Source organism: Camellia sinensis, chromosome 1, assembly GCF_055761805.1.
Source record: "Camellia sinensis isolate YWXY chromosome 1, ASM5576180v1, whole genome shotgun sequence".
Classification (NCBI taxonomy): Eukaryota; Viridiplantae; Streptophyta; class Magnoliopsida; order Ericales; family Theaceae; genus Camellia; species Camellia sinensis.
In genome coordinates, this window is record NC_138961.1 from 141,431,728 (window position 1) to 141,449,620 (window position 17,893).

The window sequence follows — 17,893 nt, forward strand, 5'->3', positions numbered from 1 at the left end:
GATAGAAAATAATACGAGTATTAGAATTTTTGCAAATATCACTTTACATTTATTGTATATAATATTGGAATATATATATATATATATATATATGAGAATATAGGTTGCTAAAACATTGTAGGTATTGTTTAAAATTTTTTTTGTGATGGTAACAAGATGATAGCTAATACATTATAGGCATTTTTTAAAAAATTTTTGTGACTGCAAAACATTGGTCACTATAAGTAGATTAGGCGGTCGCAAATTTGTGACTGTTATTTTCCGGTCACAAAAAGTATTTGCCACCCCTACATTCACGACCCCTATTTGCTGTCGCATAGGCCGTTGCAAAAGGTCTTTTGCGACTATATTTTTATTATTTGCGACGGTTTCACTACAAGAAATTCCACTTTTGCCGACCACTTTTGCCTACTAAAAAAATTTTGGTCACAAAAAAATCACTTTTGTCGACTAATAAAAAAATTGGTAGCTAAAATTTCTTACTTTTACCGACTAAAGTGATTTAGTCGCACAAAAGTGATTTTTTGCAACTAATTTGAAATATTAGTCGCCAAAAATTTATGTCATAAGGTGAAAAATTAGGTAGGAGACTAAAATCTTTTAGCGACTAATGAGATTTGGTCGCAGATGTAAAAACGACATCGTTTTTCTCTACAGTGTAATTTTGGCCAACCAATGTTTCTGTTGTAGGGAAAACTTTTTAAAACAAATTCAAAGTATATTTCACCAAAATCGTGCCTAATCACAATTGGCCCTATGAATCGCGCCACTCACCTCGCCTTCACCGTTAGTACCGTTGCTTGCTGTCCTCTCCTCTTCACCGTCAACATCGCCGTCCGTCTTCACCTCGCCACCATCCGTCTTTACCTCGCCACCATAATCTAGGTAAGGGTTTTGTATATTTCTATCTCTCTATCTGTCTGTCTCTGTCTCTCTGTCTCTTACCTTTTCTTCACCTCGCTCCTCGTCTTTCTCATATTATTCTTATTGTACAATGTCTCACCCACCAGGACCCTCGCCCTCTCCATTTTTCGGAGCATCTTCAACTCTCCCTAAAATCAATTTGAGGTATAAACCCTCTCTCTCTCTCTCTCTCTCTCTCAAAGTTTATGTTCATGAATGATTTCTTCTCTTTGATTCCTAATTTTTCAAAACCCTATCAATCATCAATTTTGCATATTAATATATGAGGTTTAGTTTAGTTGCTTATCATAATCTAACATGCATTTTCTTGATCCAATCTTGCTAACTATTGGTTATTGTTGAGCCCAATATATATGTGATTATGAAATTTGACACTATTGGCTATTGCTGAGCCCCATATGCATTTTTTTGATCCGATCTTGTTGACTTCTTGGTTATTCAATTCTTTTGGTTTCATGTTCTTCCATAAATATAATGTGTGTGTGTGTGTGTGTGTATGTTGGGAGATTTTCTTGTTTGGATGATCTGAGGACTGAGGTTCTAGTTTTTGGTTTTTTTTTTTTTTTTTTTTATAGATGTTGGCTTTGTGGCTAGTCTAGTTTTGGGATTTATCATGTTTTCCTTACATAGCAAATATATTGATCATTGTTTTGTTGTGTTTTCTAGCTTGAAATTCTTATATATTTGTGCTTTATGCAAACCCAACTGAAAGATGTATCCATTTTTTGAGTGATCAATCTGTTATTTGCAGTTTGTTTAATTTTTTATGGGTACATAAATCTTTGATAGATTATGGTTTATGGAGGCATATAATCCAAATCTTAATGTTCTGTTTGTTTTTATTTTCATTTGTTTATAACTAATTTATTTGGGTTGTAAAAAATACAAATACAGATAATGAAATTTTCTAGTTGAGAGACACTTTTCTAGGGATGAATATGTTTTTAAATTTTTTCTGCATTTACATTTTCACACAAATCTCAATTTTAAACAATAACTAAGAGGCACTTTTAACCATTTGTTTGCCTAATTGTATTACCAAATAGCTTTCTAAGATTTTAAAATAATTTTGTGAATATTAATACTCACATAAACATATCTACACAAAATTAAATTGCAAAAATGTCACAGGGAGCAGGGCTTATTGTGTAAACACACACACGATAAGATTCGCACCATTTTAAGTGTTTTGTGATCCATTTTGTAGAAGTAATGAAAAAGGAATAGACCTGGACTTTGTAACAAGTTCTGTTGCATTTTTTTGAGAGCCAACCAGCTAAAACAAATCTTCACATGCTTTGAATGGTCATATGAACATAAAGCTTGTTGGCTAATAAATTATTAGCATTTGTTGAGGAAAGAAGTTGTTCATTCTAGATAAGTCAAATTTTAGACCTACATTAAAATGTTGTTGTGAATTAGTTGTATGACCAAAAAAAAATTGCAAAGTCATGAATTTTTTTTATAATTTCAATTATTAAAGTTGATAAGATATGGCATTAATTTGAATTTATTTTGAAAATATGAACTTAATTGTAATTTCTCCTAAAATGTTTGGAATACAAAATAAGTACAAAGAATGAATCTTCTGATATCATTTGATTTTTGTTTTCAAACTCTATTTTGCAGCGCCTATTTATTTCCTACATTTTTTAAAACAAAAACAAAAACAGAAACAAAAAACCAAAACAATTTCAGGGTTGTACTCAACCATGTTGCCAGAAGACTGTGTATCCACAATTCTCTCTAACACCTCACCTTTGGATGCATGCAGGTCTTTGTCAGTATCGTCTTCGTTTTATTCTGCAGCAAATTCTGACATTGTTTGGGAGAGGTTCTTGCCCTCTGATTATGAAGACATTGTTTCAAGATCAGTAACTCCTTTGAAATTCTCTTCAAAGAAAGGGATATTTGTTTGTCTTTGTGATCCCATTCTCATAGATGGTGGAAATAAGGTAGGCTTCATTTCCTTTTAGACTTCTCATCACTTTTGATATGAGGCTTACAACTATGAGGCTTACATCATTCACATGCTTTCATGTGTGTTAACTTGATATATATTGTTCAACTTAATTTTTAACAATAGTTTTCTGGTCCACAATGGGTAGTAAAGGTTTGTGTTTCATTTCTGTGCTTGCTACCATGTAGAGCTTTGCATTGGAAAAATCAACTGGGTTAAAATCATACATACTCTCTGCAAGGGAACTTTCCATTGCATTGGGCTATCAACCAATGTATTGGAGCCGGAAGTTCATGTATGGATCAAGGTTGATAGTATTGGTATTCTCTTTCCATTTCAATTTCCAATCAATTGTGTATCTCTCATCAATGGTTTTAAATAGCAGTATCAGTAGAAAACTTGGAAATGATATGGGAACTATAAAGTGATAGGTGTTGGAAAATTTGGTTTTTTATAGGCTTATTTTGGGCTAACTTTGAGCCAAATTTAAGTGGGGTCCACACGTCTTTTGAAGTGGGTCCAAAGAGGTGACGTGTTCCTTGCAGCGTAGCAAGTCACACGGTGCAAACAGTTCATTCAAACCATTTATGAGTGAATGGGAACTTGACGTCATTTTTAGGTTTGTGGAATGGACAATTCAAAAATTAAATGTGGGTTTCCTTGTAAGGCTTGTCCCACATTGGAAACTTAACGGAACTTATATGTGTATATAAGTTCTAGCTGGCAACACTTGGGTTGGGCTTCAAGGGGCACCCTAAGTTTGTAGAAGGGAGGAGTTATGGACAAATGAAACCTTGGCTCAAACCACCACACACGTGCGTTGCTACCGACTGGCTGTGCCAGGTGTGGGTTGTGGGTCGGGTCGGTTCTAACATTAATTTTTTGGACAAAATTTATTTGAATTTTTTCAAATTCTTGCGGGAAAAATTAATTTAAATCTTGCACCAATTTTCTCTATCCAAATTGTACCCGTTTTCAGTCTACTTTACAGTAGATTCAATAGGTTCAAAATGTTCAAATAGATCAGAAAACTGTCCAGCAGTTCTGGATAATTTTATAACTATAGCAGTTAGCATATCTGTTCAGTTTCAATTCTGTATCTGTTTGGCAGTTTTCGCACATGTTCGGATTTTCTGGACAGCTATTGTTTGCCTATAAATACCAGCCATTTCAGCAGTCTTTTGGATCTGAAAGGAGACTGAAAAAATTCATTTTTGCTGTCCAGATTTTGCTTAGTTGTATATATATTCTTCATATAATTTTAGGAAATATTAAGAGAGTATAGAACATAGGTTTGGTTCGCCGTACAAATTGTTTGAAGTGCTACTATAATTTGTGAAGATCATTGTATCCTGAGAGATAGACGACTTTTATCCGTAAGCACCGTAGCAAGGTGAATCTGTCTTAAGGATAGAGTGTCACACACTCGACTTGATCTTTTAAATATTTATTTGGCTCGATAAAATAAATTCGGTAAGTAATTTATTTTATTTGTTTGATTTGTTTCAATTTATTTATTTTACACAGAAGATTGTTCCAACAATCTTAAGACAGACTCGAATTATTCTGTTTATACAGATTTTTTTCATTTGTTTCCTTTAATCTTTCTTCTTCTTACAGAAATTATGTTATGTGGTTTTACAAAGAAATATTCTGGTTGGAAAAACAAATAGTAGTAATATACTGTCTATTTTCTTTGACAACTAGTAGTAATATACTGGTGTCATTAACAATTCAAAATATTTATTTGTGAAGTTTGTCAGAAATTAATTTTGATTTTTAGAAATAATTTCTGAGTGTTCATTAATTAAAATTATGTTTTCAGTATTTTAATTTTTGAAGTGCTATAGAAATATTTTACTGTATGGAATTAATTTGTTTAAATAATTTTTTATTTGCAAATTAATTGAAAATAAAAGTTACAATTCTTGTTTCTTTTATTTTACAGAATTTAAAATTCTGTGTTTATAGTTTAATTTTCTGTGTAATATAAAATTCTAATTATAATTATGTTTTATAATTTAAAACTCATGGCTACTGAAACTGGACAAACTAATGTTCAAACCAGTACTGGTATGGTGGCAGCAATAGCGCCAACCCCTTCTCCTATTGTGATTGTACAAATCAATCATGGTGGAAAACCAAAGAAGTTCTTAGGAACTGATTTTAAAAGATGGCAGAAGAAAATGCTATATAAAGGAGGGGAAACTAAGAAGTACAAGTTTAATAGCAAGTGTTATATTTCTGACAAAGAGGGACATCGGGCCAAAGATTACCGTTGCAAATGCAAAGGTAAAGGAAGATCAAGCAAAAAGCTTGCTCAAGCTAATATGACCGAAGTGGACAAAATTTCCAATGGTATTGATGACATAAATCCTTCTGCAGTTCTTTTCGAGGCAAACCTTGTTGGAAATCCTAAAGAATGGTGGGTGGACACTGGTGCTACTCACCACATCTGTGCTGACAAAAAGGTGTTTACATCTTATTCAGCGGTGGACAACGATGAACAACTTTTTATGGGCAACTCCTCAACTTCTAAAGTTGAAGGGCAAGGAAAGATTATTCTGAAGATGATATATGGAAAGGAACTCACTCTCAACAATGTGCTGCATGTACCGGACATTCGCAAGAACCTTGTTTCCGGATCATTGTTGAGTAAAAATGGGTTTAAGCTAGTTTTTGAAAGTGACAAGTTTGTACTTACAAAAAACAAGATGTATGTAGGAAAATGTTACATGTCTGATGGCCTTTTCAAAATGAATGTAATGACTGTTATACCCTCTGTTATTAATAAAAATATATCTTCTTCTTACTTGCTTGAGTCTTCAAATTTATGACATGGTAGACTTGGACATGTTAATTATGGATCTTTGCGTAGATAAATTAACATGGAATGTTTACCTAAATTTGACATTGATTTAAATCATAAATGTGAAATTTGTGTTGAGGCAAAATTCTCCAAATCTCATTTTCATACAATTGAAAGAAGTACGAAACCACTTGAATTAATTCATAATGACATTTGTGATTTTAAATCAATTCAAACTAGAGGTGGAAAAAAGTATTTTATCACTTTTATAGATGACTATACTAGATATAGTTATGTTTATTTAATTCGAACTAAGGATGAAGCTTTAGAAACTTTCATTCAATATAAGAATGAAGTTGAAAATCAACTTAGTAAGAAAATTAAGAAACTTAGAAGTGATAAAAGTGGTGAATTATGAATCACCTTTTGGTGAGTTTTGTAAAAAACATGGAATAATTCATCAAACCACCGCTCCTTCTTAACCTCAGCAAAATGGAATTGCTGAAAGGAAAAATAGGACTTTAAAAAAAAATGATGAATGCCATGTTAATAAGTTTTGGATTACCTTAGAACTTGTGGGGAGAAGCAATACTTTCTGCTAATTATATACTTAATAAAGTACTCCGAAAGAAAGTGAATCAAACACCTTATGAATTGTGGCATGGGAGAATACCATCCTACAAATACTTAAAAATGTGGGGACGTTTCGCTACAGTGGCTATTCGTAGTCCAAAAAAGACTAAGATAGGTCCTAAAACTGTTGATTGCCATTTCATTGGCTATGCCATGAATAGTAGTGTATATTAATTTTTGATTCATAAGTCAGAACATTTCGAAATGCATGTAAATACTATTATTGAATCTCGGAATGCGTCTTTCTTTAAACATGTGTTTCCAAATAAAACTAGACAAGAGACTAGTACTAACAAAAGATCTTATGATGCTATTACTAGTCATGATCAAGAACAAGAGCAAGAGATAGATCAACATGAGGAAGAGGAACCTAGGCGTAGTAAACATGCTAGAACCTCAAAATCTTTTGGTCCAGATTTTCTAACATTTTTTAGAAAATGAGCCTTTAACTTTTAAAGAGGCTATGTCCAGTCCTAAAGCTCCTTTATGGAAAGAAGCTGTAAATAGTGAAGTTGAATCCATCCTGCAAAATCACACTGCGGAATTGGTGGATCTGCCACCACGTTGTAAATCTCTTGGGTACAAGTGGATTTTCAAGAGAAAAATAAAAGCGGATGGATTAATTGACAAATACAAGGCAAGACTTGTGGTCCAAGCTTTTAGACAAAAAAAAAGTCTTGATTACTTTGACACATATTCACCGGTTACTAGAATAACATCCATTAGAATGCTAATTGTTATTGCATCGTTGTACAATCTAAAAATTCATCAAATGGATGTGAAAACCATTTTCTTAAAAGGTGAGTTAGATAAAGAAATTTACATGGAACAACCAGAAGGATTTTCTATTCCATGAAAAGAAAAGAAAGTGTCTAAATTGGTTAAATCATTATATGGTTTAAAACAAGCACCAAAACAATGGCATGAGAAATTTGACAAGGCAATGATGTCAAATAGTTTTAAAATTAATGAATGTGACAAATGTGTTTATATTAAAAACACAGACAAAGGTTATGTCATTGTATGTCTTTACGTGGATGATATGCTTATCAGAGGTAGTAATAATGATATGATTAAAGCTACCAAGAAAATGTTGAATAAATACTTTGACATGAAGGACATGGGAATTGTTGATGTAATACTTGGTATGAAAATTACCAAGACATCAGAAGGATATGCTTTGTCACAATCACATTACATTGAGAAAATACTTGACAGGTTTAGTAAAGATGATGATCATCTTGTTAGAACACCTATGGATGTTAATTTGTTTATTTCTAAGAATGTACAGGAAAGTATTTCTCAATTAGAGTATGCCCAGATTATTGGAAACTTAATGTACTTGATGAACTGCACTTGCCCAAATATAGCTTATGTAGTAAGTAAATTAAGTAGATATACAAGTAATCCAGGAGTAGAACACTGGAAAACAATTATAAGAGTTCTAAAATATCTCTGATTTACTCGTAATATTGGGTTGAATTATACTAGATATCTAGCAATACTTGAAGGATACTGTGATGCAAACTGGATATCGGATACTAGAGACTCAAAGTCTACCAGTGGGTATGTCTTTACTCTTGGTGGTGCAGCTGTGTCTTAGAAATCTTCCAAACAGACTTGCATTGCTAGGTCTATTATGGAATCAGAATTCATAGCTTTGGATATAGCTGGGGAAGAAGCAGAATGGCTTCATCACTTCTTTGAAGATATTCCAATGTGGCCAAAATCGGTGCGTGCTATATGCATATATTGTGATAGTCAATCAGCAATAGGTAGAGCACAGAGTCATATGTATAACGGTAAGTCACGACACATTCGTCGTCGACATAACACCGTAAGACAACTACTCTCTAATGGAATTATTTTCATTGAATATGTGAAGTCTAAAGACAACATAGTGGATTCACTAACCAAAGGGTTAGCAAGAGAGTTAGTTGAGAATTCATCAAGAGGAATGAGACTTAAGTCTATTAAGTAAGAGTTACCACAACGGCAACCCAACCTAGTTGACTGGAGATCCCAAGATCTAGGTTCAAAGGGACAACCAAGTTGTGTATGACTCAGAAGGATCACTGGGGAGTCAAACTCCTACCCATTTCTATGATAAATTAGTGATGTCTGCAGTGTTTTAGGTTAAGCAATACTTTTAATGATTCTTATATCTAGGTATACCTAGTGGAGTATGGCAGAATACTCTTCATAAGAATCACCTATATGAGTGTGAACTAGGCCGGTTCTATAAGATTTGTGAACGGCTACAAGTCTCTATAGCACTCATGAAAGACCAAGTTGTTCAGGGCCAAAATGAACACAATAGTGAGAACTAAACTGTGTCTGGTGATATACTATGTGAGTTCTATTGTCTTGGTTTACACAAACGGCTGAACAGTTCAAGACATCATGTTCACTGGTTAGCTAGTAAATCCGATAGTGTCTCACAAGGGAAAGTTCAAAGCCAAAAGCTACCTATCCTTTGCAGAATATTTTCAATTTCTGTACTCTCTGCAATTAGATCATGTTGTTGCATTTTCTCTCTGTCAAATTTCATTCATGTGGGGGATTGTTGGAAAATTTGATTTTTTATAGGCGGCCAACTTTGAGCCCAAATTTGAGTGGGGTCCAGACGTCTTTTGAAGTGGGTCTAAAGAGGTGACGTGTTCCTTGTCGCGTGACAAGTCACACGGTGAAAATGGTTCGTCAAAACCATTTATGAGTGAATGGGAACTTGACGTCGTTTTCGGGTTCGTGGAATGGACAATTCAAGAATTAAATGTAGGTTTTCTTGTAAGGCTTGTCCCACATTGGAAACTTAAGAGAACTTATGTGTGTATATAAGTTCTAGGTGGTAATACTTAGGTTGGGCCCCAAGAGGCACCCCAAGTTTGTAGAAGGAAGGAGTTATGGACAAATGAAACCTTGGCTCGGGCACAGGTTGTGGTTCGGGTCGGTTCTAGCATTAATTTTTTGGACAAAATTTATTTTAATTTTTTCAAATTCTTGCGAGAAAAATTAATTTAAATTTTGCGTCAATTTTCTCTGTCCAAATTGTACCAGTTTTCAATCCATTTTCCAGCAAATTCAACAGGTTCAAAATGTTCAAATAGATCAGAAAACTACCCAACAGTTCTAGACAATTTTATAACTATAGCAGTTAGAATATCTGTTCAGTTTCAAATCTATATCTATTCGGCAGTTTTCACACATGTTCAAATTTTATAGACAGCCACTGTTTGCCTATAGATACCAGCCATTTCAGTAGTCTTTTGGATCCGAAAAGACACTGAAAAAATTTATTTTTTGCTGTTCAAATTTTGCTCAGTTGCACATGTATTCTTCATATAATTTTAGGAAATATTAAGAGAGTATAGAACACAGGTTTGGTTCACCGTACAAATTGTTTGGAGTACTACTACAATTTGTGAAGATCATTGTATCCTGGGAGATAGACACTTTTTATCCGTAAGCACCGTAGCGGGGCGAATCTATCTTAAGGACAGAATGTCACACACTCAACTTGATCTTTTAAATATTTATTTGGCTCGGTAAAACAAATTTGGTAAGTAATTTATTTTATTTTTTTGATTTATTTCAATTTATTTATTTTACACAGAAGATTGTTCTAATAATAAGTGTCAAAAATCAAGTCTCACAATTGTGAATTTCTTAAAATCACCAGCCAGTAAAAAGTGTTTTAAAACGGTTAAACCGGTCGTATCAATTGTAAATAGATTATGTACTGATGCATATCAATAATCTACTAGTAAAACCATGCTCGCATATGATTGATTAAAAACTAAAAAATAAAAAACTTTAGAGCTAAATATTTCTCTAAAAAATCATATTTTCTTCCAATATTGTCCACGGGTTTTCAGAGGTGGCTGAGCTCAGGACAATTTAGTGGTTAGAAATACATGGGAAAATTAGAACACAAACACTATCACCAAACACAACATATGGAGCTTATCTCATCATGAAAATCTCTCATCGTGCTTACAGGCTTGATTCAATGCCATCAGAGGTATCGATTAGCGTAGGAGATTGTGTATTAGACTTATGGCTGGTGATTCATACTGCTGTTTTCCACTTGCAACTCATTGATGAACTAATTTAGTGTGATATATTTCCTTGCAATGCATTGTAGCTACAACAATGAATCACAGCCACAGCTGCTGATTATAGCAATGTTCTCTCTGTGTTTGCATGGACTTAGAATAACATAGTCATAGAAATTGATTACTCATGAAAGTAGAATAACATAGTCATAGAATTTCCCAAACCTTTTATAGTCATATATCGTTTATTTCCTTTCCTAATATGGATAGTTGTGTTTTATATTATTAACATCTTTGGGATTACTCATGAAGTGAGTTATTTCTATGTCCAATATGGAAACTTTTTCACTTTATCTTTTTTTCCAGTTTAAACACTCCTGAGGATGCTGAGCTTGCAGCATATTGACAAAAATATATTTCCTATGTACAATTGGTAATGGTAATTAGTCGGGATTTTATCTTGCTTCAGGTATTGAGAGGGAAATCACCACCTTACAATTGGAAGTATGTTAAAGATTTTATAGGTAATGTTTCTGTTGTAAGTTTTTGGTGTTTGATCTAATTATAAATTATTTGTTGAAACATAATAAACAATAGATCAAACAAAACATCAATATGCAATATATCTTCTCAAGTTAAATTTCAAGAGTAGATATAAGGATCCACACAAATAGAAGTAATCAGCCTTAAGTAGATATAAAAAGAGGTTTTCCATAGGGAAATTGTTAAGATAGAGTTGAATAATAAATCAAAGTTTAAGAAGAGCAATCAGCATAGGAGTTGAAGCTTTACTTGATCTTAGGATTGTAGGTTTGATGGCTACCTTTGTTCTTGTTTATCATTTAGATTTAGTCTTCTTTTCTTTTCTTTTTTTTTTTTTTTTTTTTTGTTGTTGATGCTTCTGTTGTATTTTGCTGCTTCATTTGATCATTCGTTTGAAAATCTGATGTAAGTGTAGGTAGGTAGTGGGCAAGATCCAAGCACACGTGGCAGCTACCTTGGTGTTATTGAGATGGTAATTACTTATTTATTGAATTGAATACATTCTAAAAATTGTTACGAGCACCCACTCTTATAACAATTTCAAGTAATTATCTTGAAAAAGGTTCTAGCAATTCGTTCCTTTTAACATTGGTAAATGATTATTGAATGACTAATAGATGCTTAAATTAATATGGTGTAATTCTCTTCTTGGATGATTTGCTTATATAAACAAGTAGTCTTATTCCTAAAACTGAATCCACATTTAGCCAACTTTGTCCAATTCTAGATAAGTGCTTGGGAAAACATAGGGATCTACTCTTTCAGAGGTTGGCTGAATGGGCACCAAAATCATTTTAGGATAGGATCACTGTAAGAGTTTCTAGGACATGTTTGTGCTTACTTTCAGTTGAGCACTGTTATATTGGTGATCAAAATAGAGAATTGACATATACACATTTGTGGTTGGAGATCAAAAGAAAAATAATTAGCATGATTAATCCTAATAATAATTGTATTTGGTAGGGAAGAATAAGGAAATTGTAGTAGGAAATCCAAATTGAAGAGAGCAATCTCAATTATAGTTGGTTAATTGTTATGATGATTGGAATGATAGTTTTAATCTATCACTTTGGTAATATTAGCGAATTGAGGATGTTTCTTAAGCTATATAGGTTTTGATCATAGAATTGTCGCATATTAATTTTATATACTGTTTTAAATTTCTGGTTTTCAGTTTCCTTTCTTGTTAAGCTATCCCTGCTGGAAAATTTTCTTATTACAGTCTGTGTTAACAGCACTTGGTTTGAAGTAAACATTGACCACTTTAAGCCACATGCAAGATTGAGAAACCTTGTAGCTTCTTGTTTCACTGCTGAGGCTATCTGTGCGTCATTGGTTTGGATACCCAATGTGCTTTGCTACATATTCTTTTTTATTGATTTTTATTCTTTGAAGCACAAATACAATGTTCCTTTATTGACTTGGTTTGCAAGATCAGTGAATATTTCTAGATCTCTATTTCCTATCAGGGTGGCTTAGATCACCTTTTTTTTTTTTTTTTTTTTTTTTTTTTTTTTTTTGAGGATTTGGAATACCACACATTGATCAATCAAATAGAAATTCAACAACTACAGAGTTGGACAAAAAAATGTAAGAAAAAGGCGAACACGAGCCGTTTGGGGGCAACAATTGGAAACAACCCCAAGATCATCACGGTCACTTCGAAATAGATTAAACAAACCTGTGAGAGCAAATGGCATGTCGATAGGACGCACGGTTAGAGATTTTGACCCAAAAAAATGTAAGAAAAAGGCGAAAATAGGCCGTTTGGGGGGGGGAGAATTGGAAACAGCCTCCAAACCGTCCCGAGATCATAACGATCACCTCGGCCTAGATTAAACAAACTTGAGAGAGCAAGCGGCGCATCGATAGGACACACAATTAGAGATTTAGACGAAAAAAAAATGTGAGAGAAAAAGGCAAAAACGGGCTATATGGGGGCAAACGTTGGAAACAGTCTCGAGAACATAACGGTCACCTTGGCCTAGATTAAAAAAACTTGTGAGAGCAAGCGGCACATTGATAAGACACACGGTTAGAGATTTAGACAAAAAAATGTGAGAGAAAAAGGCGAAAACGGGTCGTATGGGGGCGAACATTGGAAACAGCCCCTAAACTGCCTCGAGATCATAACGGTCACCTTGGCCTAGTTTAAACAAACTTGTGAAAGCAAGTGGCGCATCGATAGGACACACGGTTAGAGATTTAGACCCATAAAAAATGTGAGAGAAAAAGACAAAAAGGGGCTGTTTGGGGGCACAAATTGGAAATAGCCCCTAAACAGCCCCGAGATCATCACACATCAGCATAGATTAAACAAACTTGTGAGAGCAACAAAACACCACCTTTTCCACATAGTTCCTGAAACAGTAACAAAATAGACATTTCCTTAAAGAACAATAAAAAGAAGCCTTATTTGAGTACATACCACAAATCAAAAAGTCCGAGGATGAGGCCAATGCGGTTGGTATTAAAACAAGACGACAAACAACATAGAAAATGATGATATTGATAAAATTGTAATGTTGATTGGATGTATACATATGAATGTTGTTGTTTTATTCACAAAAAGGTATTAATAGTCATTTAATTTGTTCATGTTACCTTTACTTTCTATTGACATTTTTTTTCATTTTTTGTCCAATTTTATAATCATTTGATGTGCAAATCTTTTCATAAAGAAATTAACTGACAATGTTTCTCTTTTTCTTTGGTACAGATGGATGAACTCGTGCACGAAGTTGAATTGTACAAGACTAGTTGGCATTTGTTATATTTTTTGAAGGATTATATATTTTTGGATAGATGTGTATGGAAAATATTTGGATAGACTATTAGTTATATTTTTTAATAGAAGTGTATGGATAAAAATTTAAACCATAATTACAAGTACTTGTTATGTTTTAAATTTTTATGCTAGATGGATGTGAATTGGATGATTATATAGATTACATGACTTTTAATTGGACGATTATGTAGTTTGAAATTATTTGTGAATGAAAACATATAATAGTTGATGACCTTAATTATATAGGTTAAGGATTGAATAATTTATGTATTTTGTTAGATGTTCATGATTCAATTGATTTTGTTTATTTAAATGATTCTTGCAAATTACAGGTTATATTGAATGGATTTGATGGATTATTATATTTTGATAAACAAAAAAAATTGAATTGGCAACCAAAAATTGGTTTTGTTTTTTCTCTTTTGGCGACCAAGTGATTAGTCAGGAAAGATAAGTAATACTTTTGCCGACTAAAGTTGTTAGTCGGTATATCAACACTCACATTTGGCGACCAAAATGTTGGTAGGCGAAAGGGTACATTTGACGACTAAATAATTAGTCGGTAAAATTATTAATTTTGGTAACCAAAGAGTTTGGTCGCGAATAGGTCTATTGTCGACTAAGTTTTAGTCACACAAACATTACTTGTGGCGACTAATGGATTTGGTTGGGGAATGTTACTTTTGGCGACTAATATGTTTGGTCAAGGAATGGTACAATTAGCGACTAACATATTTGGTCGGGAAAATATCAGTTTTGGCGACTAAAGTGTTTTAGCTACAAAAGGGTTTAGTCGTAGTAAATATATTTTTAGCGATCAAAAATGTAGTCGACAAGTAGAATCTTTTCCCGACTAAAAAGATTTTTTAGTCGCTAATTACTTTTCCCGACCCTCCATTGGCAACCAAAGTGGCGACCAAAAAATTTAGTCACGAAAAACTTTTGCCGACCAAAAATAGACTTTTGCCGACTAAATATTTGGTCTGAATAAGTGTAATTTCCTGTAGTAAGAGTTTTTATGTGTTACATTGATTGGAGTGTTACATTTGGTAAAAGCACACTAATGTTGTGTTTAGTTGGGGGGGTTTGGGAAGGAATTTGGAAAAGAAAAGGGAAAATGTATGTGAAATGAAACTATGTGAAATGCAGGTATATTTTATTCACATTTCACTCTTTTTTCATTTGCCTTTCCAAATCCTTCCTCAAATGCCCCAACCAAATACAACATAAGGAATTTTTTTAGAATATTACGTTGTTACGTTTGAGAATAATATACTAAGAAGTTTTTTGGTGTGTTATATTAGAGTGTTACATTTTAGAATGTTATATTGAAATGTTTCGTTCGGAAAATGTACACTAAATTTTATTTTATTTTTTTGAAATGTTACATTTAGTAATTTCAACATTATGAGAAAACTTATATTTATCTCTTAACACATAACACACGTGCGTTTATACTTGGCCCTTTATGTAATTCATACTAGAATGAGACAATTGAAGCCATAAGAAAAAAAAAGAGGACCAAACAGTTTATAAGATCACTATTTAAAATTTATTGGTGTTCCACCCAACAAAAAATTACTAGACATGTTCAATTTTTATTACAGCTTGAAAAAAAATTATGTGAAACAATTTTATTCTAATTTTTTAAAAAAATTAAGTGAATAATCTAAAAAATCATAATTTAGAAAGTTAATTTTTGCCGAGTGAGGCTATGCATCTAAGATGGCTGGGTGTAGGTGACTGGGTGTGGTGGTCTGCTATTGTTCCTGCTCTGTTTTTAGTTTTCTTTATGGTTGGTTTCTCACCAGTTTTGGGTGTGTTGTCAAATGATTGTGTTTATTCCTTGATGTCAACCTAGTTAGGATTGAAAAGTCGAGCTATGATGATGTTTGCACCATCCTCCTCTTCCTTTATTAATGTAATGCTTTTACTTTGTATTGATTGTTTCATCAATAAAGATTCTCTTTTGATTGATCAAAAAAAAATTTGACCTTTTTTTAATTGATAGAAATTTTATTTATAAGTATAAGATGGATTATATCAAACTGAATAATTATAATCCGACAATACTTATCTACAAATCCAACAACCAATACAAGAAAAACTCATACTGAGAAGAAATAAACTCAATTAATAATGTCAAACGATCTAATAAACATACCAATTAACTATAATAACCAATATGCTCCATGTCAAATGATGAGACTTACATGTGCAAACTTAATTTAGTTATACATTTGTTGGTAGGGGCACACATGGGTTGGTTTAGTTCGGATTAACATTAAATTTAAATGTAACTCGACTATGATCGGTTTAAATTTTTGTATTTAAGACCGAATCAATCACGCATTAGAACAAAACCAACTCAACCCACCCACCCAATGTACGTTGGGTGGGGTTGAAACTGTGATTCTACTATACTAAAAATAAGTGAATTAATCAACAATAAGTTGTTAGAATAATCAAGTCTTGAACATTCAAAATAAGTAGAATAAAATTAATTTTGAACATTTTAACCTTACATAAAAAAAATAAAAATAAAAATAAATAAAATAATATTATTATATAAAAAAAAGTCAAGTTGGATATATACAAGTTATAACCAAACATATAAAAGATGAGTAATTAGATGGACCAAGTAGTAAATTAAAGATGAATCTAATAATATATAGTTCTAACGTTTCTCTAATATATATGAAATGATGAGATCAATCAAGTCCATCTTTGTAATTGTAATAGACCAATTATATTAAAATATGTCAATATAAATAAAATTTTATGCAATATATATAGTTTTGGATCTCAATCCAAAACTAAACAAATGTATTGAGAAAACTGAATCAAAACGATCAAATCTATAGAGGTTCAGTTTGTTTGGTTCTCTGGTCTTTTACTATTTTGTGCACCCTCTATTTGTTAGTATATTGGTTATGGGTAAGTTAGTATATTGGTTACGAGTAAAAGTATCTAACATCATAAGAAAGTATTTTACATAACATGTATGTCACGTGGTCGAGTGACATAGTATATTTTTTTTATTTATTATTTATTATATGGTAAATACTCAATAAGTTACTTTATGCTCAGTCAAAAGCGTTGAATATTTAATTACATTAAACTCCAGTCCTATTTTTTATCTTACGATAAATAATAAATATAAGAATAAACAAAGTTAGCTTAACCATTTGACCTACCAGTTAGATAAAATATATTTTTTTCTAATCTGATTATGAGGAAATAAGAAATAAAAAATAAAAAATTTGGTTTTGAATTTCAAAAATTGTCTGTTTTTTTTTAGTAAACTTTTTAATATTTTAGTCAAATTTTATTAATGTTTTTAGATGCAACTAATTTAGATATATTTCAAAAGTAAAATATTTGTAAAAAAATTGATAAATACAAAAAAAAAAAAAAAAAAAGAAGAAGAAAATGTATTGAATTTTTTGTACTTATACTATTTAGTGAATTTTTAAAAGTTTTTTTCATATTTTTTTACGTTTTAGGAAAAATTACACCGATAGTCCTTATATTTTATCTCTTGTATCATTTTGATGTTTACATTCATTTTGATGTTTACATTTCAATTAACTTAATTTTTAATTTTAATTTTAGATTTTTGTATCAATTTGGTCAAATTGACAATGCTATTAGAGTTTTTGACAAAAAATTATTACTAAATTGGTTGAGATTTATAAATTTATAATTTTGTTCTTAAAAACATGAAGCATCACTTATGTTCGTATTTTTTGTTAAAAAATACTAACAATTATAATAAATTAGACAAAATTAAGACAAAGTCTTAAATTCAAGATCAAAATCAAATAAAATAAAATTACAAAAACAAAAATATAAGAATCAAAATATAAGAACTACCAACATAATTTATTCTACTTTTTGAGTTCCCCTTTCCTGCAGCATCAATTGGTTTTCGAATGGTTACCGAAGAGTCAATGGGTTACCAAAGTTAGATATGGTGGGCAATATATCTAAACTAAATAAATTTAAAATATAATTTTATTTTTTAAAAATATTTAAAAATTTACTAAAAAATCAACATAAACATAGTTGAATTTTACTAATTGATGTCCACCATCCTAATTAGAAATTTTAAGTGTGGTTGGCAATGAAGGAGATAGGATTTTAGTTCAGAGTGATAATAATAAAATATTATATATATA

General features: G+C 31.9%; 1 pseudogene; it reads left to right on the forward strand.

The window, feature by feature from the left end:
- The first annotated feature begins 2,636 nt into the window (after positions 1-2,636).
- Positions 2,637-13,913, forward strand: LOC114313403 (F-box protein PP2-B15-like; annotated as a pseudogene).
- Positions 13,914-17,893: the final 3,980 nt, after the last annotated feature.